We start from the raw sequence: 14,165 nt of genomic DNA on the forward strand, positions 1-14,165 counted from the left end.
GTAAATTATTATATATATATATATATATATATTACCGGAAGAGCAGGACAGAACAGGGAGGAAGACGGAGGCAGAGAGGGAGGCGGCAGAGAGAGCAAGGAGAACAGGAGAGATTAAGTGTTTTGTGTGTGTAGTGTTAGGAAAAATAATACTATTATTTATAGAGAAACCATAGGGAACACAATCCCTAGAAAAAGGGGAAAAGATCTCAAAAAGTAAAAGATTTCAAAAGCAAAAGATATCAAAAGATATGGCAGCAGGGAAAAAGAGAAAAAGTTGACAGGTTAACAGTAAAAAGGCATGGGCGGTTCAGAAAAAGGTACTGGTCAAGCATGGAAAAAGCAGATCTCCAAAGATAATGTCAGTCACTTTTTCTGCCAACCAATGGGGTTGGTGCGCATGCTGCGCCGAAAGTAACTTTTCAGACATAAAGCAGATTAGGTCAACAGCACAAAAGATAAGACAACACAAAAGCAAACGGCTAGATCAAACGGAAGAAAACTCAAAGGGTTCAGCGCGAGAAGGCTCGAGCGCGAAGGCAGACACAGAAGGTCAAGAGAGCGCGAGCGCGAAGGCAGACAGAACCAACCTTAACGCGTCGCGGAAAGAACTACATTTCTAAGCGCGCCGCGGGAAGAATCACATTTCTTAGCGCGCCGCGGGAGGAACTAAAATTCCTAGCGCGCCGCGGGAAGAACTATAATTCTTCGCGCGTCGAGGGATGAACTACGATTCTTAGCGCGCTGCGAGAAGAACTACAAATCCTTAGCGCGTCGCGGGAAGAACTACCGTTCTTAGCGCGCTGCGAGAAGAATTACAATTCTTAGCGCGCTGCGAGAAGAGTTCGAATCGCTGAAACAGGTGGTCTTCACGCAGGATTCCTTGTAAGGGGTCTGGCGCGTGGAGCTGCGCAGACAACCTTAGGCGGGAAGGAACAAAGGACAAGCAAAGAGTTAGAAGAAAAAGAGGGAAACAAGGCGTAAGGGCGGGACGGCGACAAGAGGGAAAAGAAGGCGGAAAGAGAGAAGGAGAGGGACGGAACGGCGGAAAGAAAGAGAGAGAAAGAGGCGGGAAGGAAAATATATATTATTATTAAAAGTAAAATATAAGTATAAATAAATACTAGATCATAAAAGAAAGAGATCGGGTCAGAGAAACGGGTACCTGGGTCGGGTCGGATCGGGGCAGATGTTACAGTCTCCCCTACTTTAAGAAATTTCGTCCCGAAATTTATCTCGAAGTAGGTTGCGCAGAGAACAGGTGCGGGTACTTGATCTTCATTTGATCTTCCCTTTCCCATGTAAACTCGGCTCCGCGCTTGGACTCCCAACGAACTTTCACGATAGGGATACGACTGCGCTTGGTTTGCTTTACCTCGCGATCCATAATCTCAACAGGCTTCTCAACGAAATGCATAGATTCATCAACTTGAACTTCATCAAGTGGAATGTGAAGGTTCTCGTCAGCTAAACACTTCTTGAGATTGGATACATGGAACGTTGGATGCACATTACTGAGCGCGGGCGGCAGGTCAAGTCTGTAGGCAACTTTTCCCACACGCGCGAGAATCTTAAATGGTCCAACATATCGAGGAGCAAGCTTACCTTTCTTCCCAAAGCGGACAACACCCTTCCAGGGCGACACTTTGAGGAGAACAAGATCACCAACTTGAAATTCGAGAGGCTTCCGTCTACGATCTGCGTAACTCTTCTGTCGGCTTCTGGCAGTCAACAGATGATCACGGATCTTGGCGATTTTATCGGTTGTCTCTTGAACAAGTTCGGGTCCTGTGATTTGAGTTTCACCCACTTCGCTCCAACAGATCGGGGAGCGGCACTTACGACCGTAAAGTGCTTCAAATGGGGCCATACCAATACTGGAATGATAGCTGTTATTATAAGAGAACTCAATCAAAGGCAGGTGTGAATCCCAATTACCTCCAAAATCAAGAACACAAGATCAGAGCATATCCTCAAGAGTTTGAATAGTTCGCTCAGACTGACCGTCAGTCTGGGGATGATATGCCGTACTCATGTCCAAGCGAGTTCCTAGCGCAGATTGGAGAGATTTCCAAAAGCGGGATATAAAACGGCCATCGCGATCGGATATGATGCTCAAAGGAGTACCATTGCGGCAGACAATTTCCTTGACATAAAGCTGCGCGAGTTGCTCAACACGGTAGTTTTCACGAATGGGCAGAAAGTGAGCAGACTTAGTCAAACGATCCACTATTACCCAAATGCTATCATGTTTGCTTGCTGTCAAAGGTAACTTGGTAATAAAGTCCATCGCTACACATTCCCATTTCCACGTAGGAATTTCTGGTTGTTCGAGCAAACCAGATGGGCGTTGGTGTTCAGCTTTCACTTTAGAACAAGTCAGACATTTAGCTACGAACACAGCAATATCCTTTTTCATACCGGGCCACCAATAAGTAATGCGCAAATCCTTGTACATCTTATCAGCGCCAGGATGAATAGAATACCGAGATTTGTGCGCTTCACTCAGGATATCAGCGCGAAGATTCTCATCAAAGGGAATCCAGATGCGATTGAGATAGCAGAGAATTCCACTCAGATTAGGGACAAAGTGCGCTTCCGCGCCACACGCTAACTCGGCGCGAAGGTTACCATTACTGATGGATGCGCGCTGCGCGTCACGAATACGCGATTCAAGGTTGCTTTGAATCGGCGCGAAGTGAAGCTGGGTGCGCGGCAAGATACAGTTAAGTTGGCAGGGTTTTCGGCTGAGCGCATCGGCTACCACATTAGCCTTACCAGGATGATACCGGATCTCACAATCGTAATCGCTGATGAGTTCGTTCCATCGGCGTTGCCTCATGTTAAGTTCCTTCTGATCAAAGATATGCTGAAGGCTTTTATGGTCAGTGTAGAGGATACACTTAGTACCATAAAGGTAGTGTCTCCAGATCTTCAAGGCAAAAACAACTGCACCTAGTTCGAGGTCGTGAGTTGTATAATTCTTTTCGTGAACCTTAAGTTGCCTTGATGCGTAAGCGATAACCTTGCCTCGTTGCATAAGAACACAACCGAGACCTTGGTTGGAGGCATCGCAGTACACGACAAAATCATCATTACCCTCAGGTAGCGCAAGAACAGGAGCTTCACACAACAAACGCTTGAGCGATTGAAAGGCTTCTTCTTGCTTCGAGCCCCAAATATACGGTTTACCTTTGTGCGTTAAAGCTGTTAAAGGCAAAGCGATCTTCGAGAAGTTTGAAATGAAGCGCCGGTAATAACCAGCTAAGCCCAGAAATGAACGGATCTCAGAAGGAGTGGTCGGCGTAATCCAGTTCTTGATTGCTTCAATCTTGGATGGGTCGACATGGATACCCATCTTGTTTACAACATGACCAAGAAACTGTACTTCATCAGACCAGAATTCACACTTGGAAAGCTTAGCATAGAGTTGCTCAGCTCTAAGCTTCTGCAACACCAACCGAAGATGTTGCTCATGCTCGGCCTTGGTCTTAGAATACACCAGAACATCATCGATAAACACGATCACGAATATATCCAAGAAAGGCCTACACACCCGATTCATTAGATCCATGAAAACGGCGGGTGCGTTGGTTAAACCGAAGGACATGACCAAGAATTCAAAATGGCCATAACGAGTTCGAAAAGCAGTCTTCGGAACATCTTCATCGCGGATGCGCAACTGGTGATAGCCAGAGCGGAGATCAATCTTGGAGAAACAAGAGGCACCTTGGAGTTGATCAAAGAGGTCGTCAATACGCGGTAAGGGATACCGGTTCTTAATGGTGAGTTTGTTCAACTCGCGGTAATCAATACACATGCGAAACGATCCATCTTTCTTTTTAACGAACAACATCGGAGCACCCCAGGGCGAAGAGCTAGAGCGGATGAATCCTTTAGCTGTCAACTCTTGAAGTTGGCTTGCCAATTCTTGCATCTCAGCGGGTGCAAGACGATAAGGAGATTTGGCTACGGGGGAAGCACCAGGGACAAGATCAATACGGAACTCGACTTCACGAGCGGGAGGGATACCAGGAAGATCATCAGGAAAAACTTCAGGGAAATCACGCACAACGGGGATATCGTGAAGCTTCTTTTCTTCAGCAGGTTTGACCACATGGGCTAAAAATGCAACACACTTCTTCCGCATGAGTCTTTGGGCTTCGGCGCAAGACATAAGCTTAAGACCACTGGAGGGTTTTTCGCCGTAGATGTGAAGATCACCATTTTCTCGAGGAATGCGAATCAACTTCTTGGCGCAAATAACTTCGGCGCGATTCTTCGAGAGCCAGTCCATACCAATGATAACATCAAAGCTCCCAAGAGGCATGGGGATGAGGTCGATCAGAAAATCGTTTTCGTTAAGGTTAAGCGTGCAATCTTTAATCACAGAGTTAATTAAAACAGTTTCACCGTTAGCCAATTCAACTGAAAAATCTTCTTTTAAATCGCTGCGCGGTCGCGCAAGCTTCTGCTCGAAGGCGCGAGAGATAAAACTTCGATCGGCGCCAGTATCAAAAAGTACAGAAGCATAAAATCCGTTAAGCAAAAATGTACCATTAACTACGTCATTATTCGCTTGCGCTTGGTGCGCGGTTATGTTAAAAGCTCGTCCACGCGTCACTTGGTTCGAAATCTGGTTCACCGGATTCGCTTGTGTAATCTGAACTTGTAGTCTTGGGCACGCGTTCCGGAAATGACTGGGATCACCGCAGTTAAAGCACGATCTGGGTCGTGGGTTTTGGTAGGTTGGTTGTGGGTTCTGCGGGTAGACTGGTGGTGTTGGCGCAATTGGGTTGGCGAGAGGAACTCTACAGTATTCAGCAGAGTGACCAACGCGGCCACATCGGTTACATTGTCGACACGGGGTTTGGGTTGGGTGGTGAAGTCTACAGGTTGGGCAAAAGGGTTGATTTCCTGTGTAAGGTTTCTTAGTTGGCGGGGCAGGGAGTGCTGGATTGGTTAAGGCATAGTTGTGGGCTACAGGAGGTGTTGGGTAAGCTGACAGAGGGTTAGGCGCGTAAACTGGAGGTTGGTAGATGGGTTGCTGGACAATGGGCGGGTTGGTAAGCGCATAGGCCTTGCGCCTGCGCTTGAGGTTGTTACGGTTTGAGGGTTCAGGTTTGGTTTCTGTTGGTTCAGGGACAGTTTTGGTGGGTTTGGTCTTCTCAGCTCCCCGCAGGAACAGGGTTCCTGCTCTGACATGGTTGTCGCTGAGCACAGCGGCCAACTCGATGGCGTCAGAGAGGGTTGCTGGGTTTCTGGCCCATACAGAATCTTGAATTTCCATGGGGAGACCCCCAAGGAATTTCTCTATGGCTCGGCGTGAAGGGGTAACAAGGTGAGGGACCAGTAAGCTTAGCTCGTGGAAGCGCGTCGCGTACTCGCGCGCTTCTCCACTGTATTGCTTCAGGTTCCAAAATTCTTCCTCCAGGCGCTTTACTTCGTTGGGAGGGCAGAATTCTCGCGTCAAGAGATCCTTAAATTCCTCCCAGAGTATGCTGGAAGCAGCTTCTGCGCCACGCGCATGAGCTACTCCATTCCACCATGTAAGCGCTCTAGATTCCAGGACACTGGAAGCATATAGGGTTCGTCTGTCTGAGGGGCATTGGGTGTGGAGGAAAGTGTTTTCTATTTTCTCAAGCCACTGGAGCATCACGGTGGCTCCTTCAAGACCTGTGAACTTTGGAGGGTTACCCGTGTTAAAGGACTTAATGTTATAACTGGAGGTATTGTTTTGGCTCAAGGCTTGGTCTATTGCGGCGGCCATTTCCTGGGAACGTTGCTGTCTACGCATGCGCGAGGCTTCTCTTCTCTGAAATCGGCGAGATAGCGGAGGCATTCTATAAAAGTTTTAATTTTAGTTAATATCTTGATTTTAGCGCAAAGTTTTAATCTTATAAAGCTTGGTTTCGCGGAGTCAGTTACTGTCAAAAGTTAAAGTAAAATAAATGACCCTAAATGCAGACTTAATAAAGGTAACAAATCCGAATCGAGAATCGACAATTCATGTATCACCATGACCTTCCAAATTCTCAATTTAAAATGTACGAGCAAACGGGTATTGGAGATTGACGATTCATGTATCACCATGACTTTTCAATCTTCAATATAAAATACACAAGAAAATGAGTATTGGAAGTTGACAATTCATGTATCACCATGACTTTTCAAGTCTCCAACCTCAGAACATAATCGTAAATGGAAATTGAAAATCAACTATTCATGTATCACCATGACTTTTCGGATTTTCAAACCCAACAAACGAATATGTAAGTAAAATCAATAAAAATCGAAATTCAACAAAAATCGAAATATCGCGAAATAAAACATAAAATCATACACTGCGCAAGCACGAGCATATTCATAAACAACGAGTAATTAACAATAAGCGCGCAAACATGAGATTTCTCTCATGCGCGAGAAGGGACTCTTAGGTATTCTAGGCCGTTACGTCTAACCACCTATCCTAAAGTCAACGAGCTCTGATACCAATCTGTAACACCCCGACCAAAGGCGGATTATACATCGGGGCGCCACATATTGTTTCATTACTCGTGACACTATTGGGTGTCAATATTTAATAAATACATTTATTCGCGCACGCGCAGAGTAAACACAGATAACATAAAACATCATAAATCAATATATTATAATCATAATATTCGAACAGCAAAAACTTGTCTTGATACATTTTAATCTAGGTCCAAAATAATGAAAACTTCCTACGTGTCCACAAGCTCCAAAACAGCTACAGCAACCCTGAACATGTGTTAAAATAAACGTCAAACACTTGCGTGTTGGTGAGAAATCAAGTTTAATACAATACATAGATAACAATAAATCTGCGCGCAACACGTGTATGTCTGGTGTTTAACAAGGGTGCAATCAGATTGTGATCAAGCCTAGATAGATCATAGCTCATAGTTCATAGTTCAATCCGTGCTCCCAATTGAGCACAAAAACGAGAAAACATCTGTGCAAGTGTAAACAAAGAAAACCGTAAACGATAGGTCTCCCGTGTTCATCTAATGGATCCATGAAAACTGCGGAATAGGCCGAACAAAGCGGTTAATGATACACACATACAAATAAACAGCCAAGTAAACGTCCTCAACACATGGGATACTGCGCGACTAAAGCTCATAAACAAGTTTAAGACTCTAAGTTTGTATGAACACATGAACATCCCAAAACATTAAAAGCAAAAAGGGATTAGGTACGAGATTACTCACTTGATAAACGATGCGGTGTAAGATAAAGCAAGAACCAACTTTAAACAAGCACAAGTTAACCTATAAATAAGATTATTGTTTTAATGATTTGTTTTAAGTCTTGATTATAAGTTAGCATAATTAATAAGTAAATTATTATATATATATATATATATATATTACCGGAAGAGCAGGACAGAACAGGGAGGAAGACGGAGGCAGAGAGGGAGGCGGCAGAGAGAGCAAGGAGAACAGGAGAGATTAAGTGTTTTGTGTGTGTAGTGTTAGGAAAAATAATACTATTATTTATAGAGAAACCATAGGGAACACAATCCCTAGAAAAAGGGGAAAAGATCTCAAAAAGTAAAAGATTTCAAAAGCAAAAGATATCAAAAGATATGGCAGCAGGGAAAAAGAGAAAAAGTTGACAGGTTAACAGTAAAAAGGCATGGGCGGTTCAGAAAAAGGTACTGGTCAAGCATGGAAAAAGCAGATCTCCAAAGATAATGTCAGTCACTTTTTCTGCCAACCAATGGGGTTGGTGCGCATGCTGCGCCGAAAGTAACTTTTCAGACATAAAGCAGATTAGGTCAACAGCACAAAAGATAAGACAACACAAAAGCAAACGGCTAGATCAAACGGAAGAAAACTCAAAGGGTTCAGCGCGAGAAGGCTCGAGCGCGAAGGCAGACACAGAAGGTCAAGAGAGCGCGAGCGCGAAGGCAGACAGAACCAACCTTAACGCGTCGCGGAAAGAACTACATTTCTAAGCGCGCCGCGGGAAGAATCACATTTCTTAGCGCGCCGCGGGAGGAACTAAAATTCCTAGCGCGCCGCGGGAAGAACTATAATTCTTCGCGCGTCGAGGGATGAACTACGATTCTTAGCGCGCTGCGAGAAGAACTACAAATCCTTAGCGCGTCGCGGGAAGAACTACCGTTCTTAGCGCGCTGCGAGAAGAATTACAATTCTTAGCGCGCTGCGAGAAGAGTTCGAATCGCTGAAACAGGTGGTCTTCACGCAGGATTCCTTGTAAGGGGTCTGGCGCGTGGAGCTGCGCAGACAACCTTAGGCGGGAAGGAACAAAGGACAAGCAAAGAGTTAGAAGAAAAAGAGGGAAACAAGGCGTAAGGGCGGGACGGCGACAAGAGGGAAAAGAAGGCGGAAAGAGAGAAGGAGAGGGACGGAACGGCGGAAAGAAAGAGAGAGAAAGAGGCGGGAAGGAAAATATATATTATTATTAAAAGTAAAATATAAGTATAAATAAATACTAGATCATAAAAGAAAGAGATCGGGTCAGAGAAACGGGTACCTGGGTCGGGTCGGATCGGGGCAGATGTTACATGTACCTGCTTGGAAACCTACCTTCGGCTATAAATACTCCAACACCTTGGAACGGTATCATTATCATATACTATCATATATCATCTGATATTATCTTATCTAGCTATTTCTCTTAATATACACTTATATTCAGAGCAATCTAGTCTGATTCTCACGCCGGAGGGTGGTCACAAGGAGGTACCCCCCCCCCTTCTCAGTGACGAGCTCACGGTGTCTGTTTTGCAGGTCATCAGAAGAATAACCATCTTTGCCGGACCTAACCCTCGTGAAAAACATCTACTTAACCCTAAGATTATCCGTAATCTGCCGGGGTCACTTAGTGTTTCTTCAACAACACACCATACAAATTCTTTAGATCATAAAACTAGGACCGTAGTTAAACCTTTTACTTCAAAACTAAAAAATAAGTTGAGCCCTGGGTCTAGATGCGAAGCAGGCAAGAAGCCACGATGTTAATCATGTTAAATCTAGAAAAATAAAGTGTTATGCAGCTAAGATGACAACTAAAACAATTAATTTTGAAAATGACAATGAAACACTTAGTCAAACAAGTGACAATGATTATTAGAAAAGTTTGTAACACTTATACCCATCAATAAACCAAAACTTAAACATTAGTCATCATCTAAACCATGATATATAAAAGTCAACCACGAAAGCGATTTGAAACAAAACCGAAATTGACTACAATATAGACCTCATTTCAATGCCTACTAATTATTCGCCAGGTAACTTGTCCAAGCTTAATATAATATCATTATTTATAAAATAATAAATATTCTTTGAAAGCATACTAGCTGCATGCACAACAATTTAGTAGGGTAGTCAGCAGTTTTTCTTCAAGTTTATCAAACTATTAATGAGTTTCTTATGTTTAACGTCACGGGTTCAAATTTCACACACATATATATGTTATTTTCCCGGGTTTCAGTCTAAAAGAAACACCAATGGGTAGATAATACCTTCTAAGTTTCTAACATCATACCCCTCAAAGGTTGTTCACTATGGAGGGGCTTTAAAACCCTTCACATTATCGCCACGTCATAACATGTAAGAAATAGGGTTTCAAAGCATTTTTCATAACGTCATGCTATAGTTTAAAACTTTTATACCGTCTCAATAAATATATATATATAAACACACACACGTATACATATATATACACACACACATATATGTATATGAGAGAGAGTTTGTATGTGAAAAGCATGAGGACCCACTAAAACGAAACCAAGAGCGTCGATCTTTATGACCCCCCCGGGACGCCCCTTGATGAGCGCCCCCGGCTGTGTTCAAGCCCGGAGTCGACCCAACCAAGCCCCATTGATACCCATAGCGACCCGTCTAATGACTTTTCAAGAGTTATAGTCGGGTTATATATGTCATTATAAAAAAACAAAATATTGGTTGGGTGGACCAAAGATGCCAAACATGACCTACATCACCAAAAATCTTACAACCATACCACACGTACACCTTCACTATATAACTCAAAAACCCATAGCCTTCAACCTCTCACACACAGTACTATACTACTATATGTCTATATGTGAGAGAAAAACACACACACACATAAACACAACCTTCACTATAAATATATATACATACAGATTCTGTCTCTCTGTATTTTCCCATTTCACCCATCCCATGGCAACTCTTTCTCTCTTCCTTCTTTTTAACCTTATTTTTCTCTCCTCGTATTTTCACCCAACATGTTCCTTAACTTCCCCGAAAACCTTAGTCTTACCACTCAAGCTTCAATCACTTCAAAAACCACCAAACAAACTTTCATTCCACCATAATGTTTCCTTAACAGTGTCCCTCACCGTCGGCTCGCCGCCGCAAGAAGTCACCGTCGTTCTCGACACCGGCAGCGAGCTGTCGTGGCTCCGGTGCAAGAAAACACCAACCACACCCCTTTGGTTCGACTCACAACGTTCGAAATCCTATGTTCCTGTTCCTTGTACTTCCCCAACTTGTCGGACCCGAACCCGGGACTTCACCGTACCCGTTTCTTGCGACCCGAAGAAACTCTGTCACGCCATTGTTTCATACGCTGACGCCACGTCGGTTGAAGGCAATCTCGCTTATGAAACTTTTCGGTTCACGAATTCGGATCTTCCTCGGGTCGTATTCGGGTGTATGGATTCTGGGTCGAGTTCGAACCAAGATGAGGATTCGAAAACCACCGGGTTATTGGGTATGAACCGGGGCACATTATCCTTCGTTTCGCAAATGGGTTTTCCGAAATTCTCGTATTGCATATCGGGTCGGGACTCGACGGGGGTATTATTATTCGGGGACGCCAAGATTTCATGGCTTCGGCCGTTAAGTTACACGCCGTTAGTCAATATGTCAACGCCGTTACCGTATTTTGACCGGGTCGCTTACACGGTCCAACTTGAGGGGATAAAAGTTGCGGGTACCGTTCTTGCTTTGCCTAAATCAGTTTACGTACCCGATCATACGGGGGCGGGTCAAACCATGGTTGACTCGGGTACTCAATTTACTTTCCTTCTCGGGCCGGTTTACACCGCGTTAAAAAACGAGTTTATAAAACAAACCAAATCGGTGTTACGGGTTTACGAGGATCCGGATTTTGTTTTCCAAGGTGCAATGGACCTTTGTTACCGTATCGACCGGACACGGGTCGGGTTACCCGTGTTACCGAGTGTGACCGTGATGTTTCGGGGCGCGCAAATGAGTATTTCGGGTGAGAGGTTATTGGTTCAAGTACCCGGAATGATTAAAGGGAATGATCAAATACATTGCTTCACATTTGGGAATTCGGATCTTTTAGGGATTGAAGCCTATGTGATCGGACATCACCATCAACAAAACATGTGGATGGAATTTGACCTTGCAAATTCTCGGGTCGGGTTGGCGGAGGTTAGGTGTGATTTAGCTAGTCAAAAGCTTGGAATGGGCCTATAGGCTATGGGTCAAGTGGGGTCCGTTGGATAATTATTTGACCCATGGATCGAACCGGGTCAAGTTGGGTAAGGGTTGAAAGACCCGGTTTGTGTAGGATGGTTGTAAAGTTTTTTTTCACTTGCATGTTGATTTATTTGAGTGGTTTATTTCTTGAGTAAACTATTTTTTACATTGTCAATGGTAACCAAATGGACTTTAAAGATAACAACTAAGTGTGTATAATTTGTTAAAAAATGATGGTAAGTTGAACTTGATGTGTAGGGTCAAAAACAATTGGTGGTAGGTTTGTTATAATATGAAGGAACATAGCATATGTGTGTAAAAGATTCTTAAATATGTGATACCCATATGGCCATATGCGGGGGTCGGATGGAAGTGAGATATGGTGTTAGTTCATATGGTTGAAGGAGATCTTTAAAATTGTATTGGTGTATGGATTTATAATTTATAATTAAATAGTGATAATATAAAATTTTAACCCGGCCTATATTATTTTTACTACAAAATTTATCGAATAAACTTCGAAGTGGGGTCGTTAAAATATGAGCCAAGCTTGAGCGAAGGTCAACTCGCTCAATTAACGTTAATATTATTTTTTCCACTCTACTTATAAATATACTTTAGTAATACTCTTTCTCTTTTTATATATCAATCTTAATTTCTCTCTCTCTCTTACTATCAATCTTAGTAAAAGCAATTAATTTCAACCTCTATATCCTATATTTCCCATCTCTGCAAACCACCATCACTCGACTAGATCCAGTTCTTTGATTTATCTTAGCTGTCATATAACAACGGTTTCTAGATTTGCTTCATATATGCCTCTCCTATCTCCCTCACATTTTCGTGACAGGCATTGTCGTATTACAAATACACTAATTTGAAGATATATATTAAAGAATTGGCAAGTTACCCATTGTATAGGCAATTGGTTATATATAACTATAATAATATGTAGGTATGTTGTACTACTTCAAAATTAAAAATATATTTTACACATGTTAATAATTACGCTTAAGTTCAATAAAAAGGGTAGTATGAAAATTGAGTTTCTATTTGTGATATGTGAAAATTAATATCGTAAATAATGTGTACAAAGCGAAGTATAACAAATATGATTTTTCATATAAGCTATTTAGATAAACGACTATAAACCAGTATCTTCAATGAAATCGTTAGCAAATTAAAGTGTACCAAGGGTTGGTACAACATTAGCCTTGAGGCTGCCTTAAGAAAAAAAACCCAAACACCAAAAATGACACAATCAACTGAGGAAAAAATAAGGAAAAAAAAATTGCAATTTTTTTTGTTTCATCCCATAAATAAGATACAACTGGATTTACCCAATGTGTTTGGTGAGTAGGGGACCAACTTAAAAATATCCTACCAAATAAAATTTATACAGTTTATTTTATTTTTTATTTTTTTTTAAATATATACAACCTTGTGCTCCCCTCTATACACAAGTTAATAATGCAAATTTAAGATGTTTCTAATAACAAAAATAACTTTAGAAAAGAAAAAAATAAAGCAAAAACAAGTACAGTGTTGATTATATGCGTAATTTTTTGTAGACCAAAAGATAGATTGGATTGAAACTTTTAAAACATTTAAATTCTTATAATTACAAAAATTCATTAAATTTATTTATATGATAAGAATAAGCTCGTGACAATACGAGTCGTCGAGTCAATCTGGACGTTAATATCTTAGTCAATTCGAGACAACTTGTGGATCGCTTATTTAACTCTTTTTTCTAGGTTTGATGATTTTGCTAATGTCCCAAATCATAATAGTCTCAAGTTTAACAATATTGAACTACTAATATACATTAAAATCAGTATGCAAATTTATTTTAACAAGCTGCTATCTTGAGCTTGGAATTATACATCTCTCCAATATCTTGAACTAAATTAGCTTAGGTTGATATTTTGAGAGTTATTCGCAACCTTATTTATCGATAAGCCAATTCACCTTGCACGTGAAATCTATACTATCTCATACTAGACTTTTGTAAGGATTGTTCGCATGCAATTGGAATCTATCATATATGGAGTTTGTTTGAAGCTATTAAGGAAGTTTTGGTAACTCAGTTAGTAAAAATCGAATCTTGAATCGACTTGTGACATCACATTCTGCTCGATTAAGAGGTAGCCTCTTATTAGAATCATAAAAAAAACTAACAAACATAATGTCACTACTAATGATGTTTTTAAATTGTTGGGAATGCAAACTAATCCGAAGAAACACAAGTATTGAATGATTGTTGGAGTTACATTTCAGATTTGTGAAAGAACACAAAATAATGTTCTTAACAATTTCCCGAAAATGTTTTTCTTTGTGAAAATCATACAAAAGAACCATGACTGGTATTGATGTATTACTTTTCTTTATAACTGCACCGAGAGTTTATCTTATTTTGTTTACACATTAAAAGTTGATTCAGACCATAAATGAACCAAAACAGTCAAATATAATTGCAGGGATAAATTGTAAGAAAAGTCAGTGAAATCTTTCTCCCACAAGCTTATTTCATCTATTGATAAGCCAATTCACCTTGTACGTAGAATATGTACTATCATCTACTAGAATTTTGTAAGGATTGTTCGCGTGCAATTGTAATCTATCGTATATGAAGTTTGCTTGTAGCTATTGGGAATGGCTAACTTAGAGA

At 41.6% G+C, this 14,165-nt stretch overlaps 1 pseudogene; it reads left to right on the forward strand.

Annotated features, from left to right (window-relative positions):
• Positions 1–10,138: 10,138 nt before the first annotated feature.
• On the forward strand, positions 10,139–11,925 carry LOC143580480 (aspartic proteinase PCS1 pseudogene; annotated as a pseudogene).
• Positions 11,926–14,165: the final 2,240 nt, after the last annotated feature.

Source organism: Bidens hawaiensis, unplaced genomic scaffold (genome assembly GCF_021521415.1).
Source record: "Bidens hawaiensis isolate Kalapana, Puna unplaced genomic scaffold, B.hawaiensis_p1.1 tig00001511_1, whole genome shotgun sequence".
NCBI lineage: Eukaryota > Viridiplantae > Streptophyta > Magnoliopsida > Asterales > Asteraceae > Bidens > Bidens hawaiensis.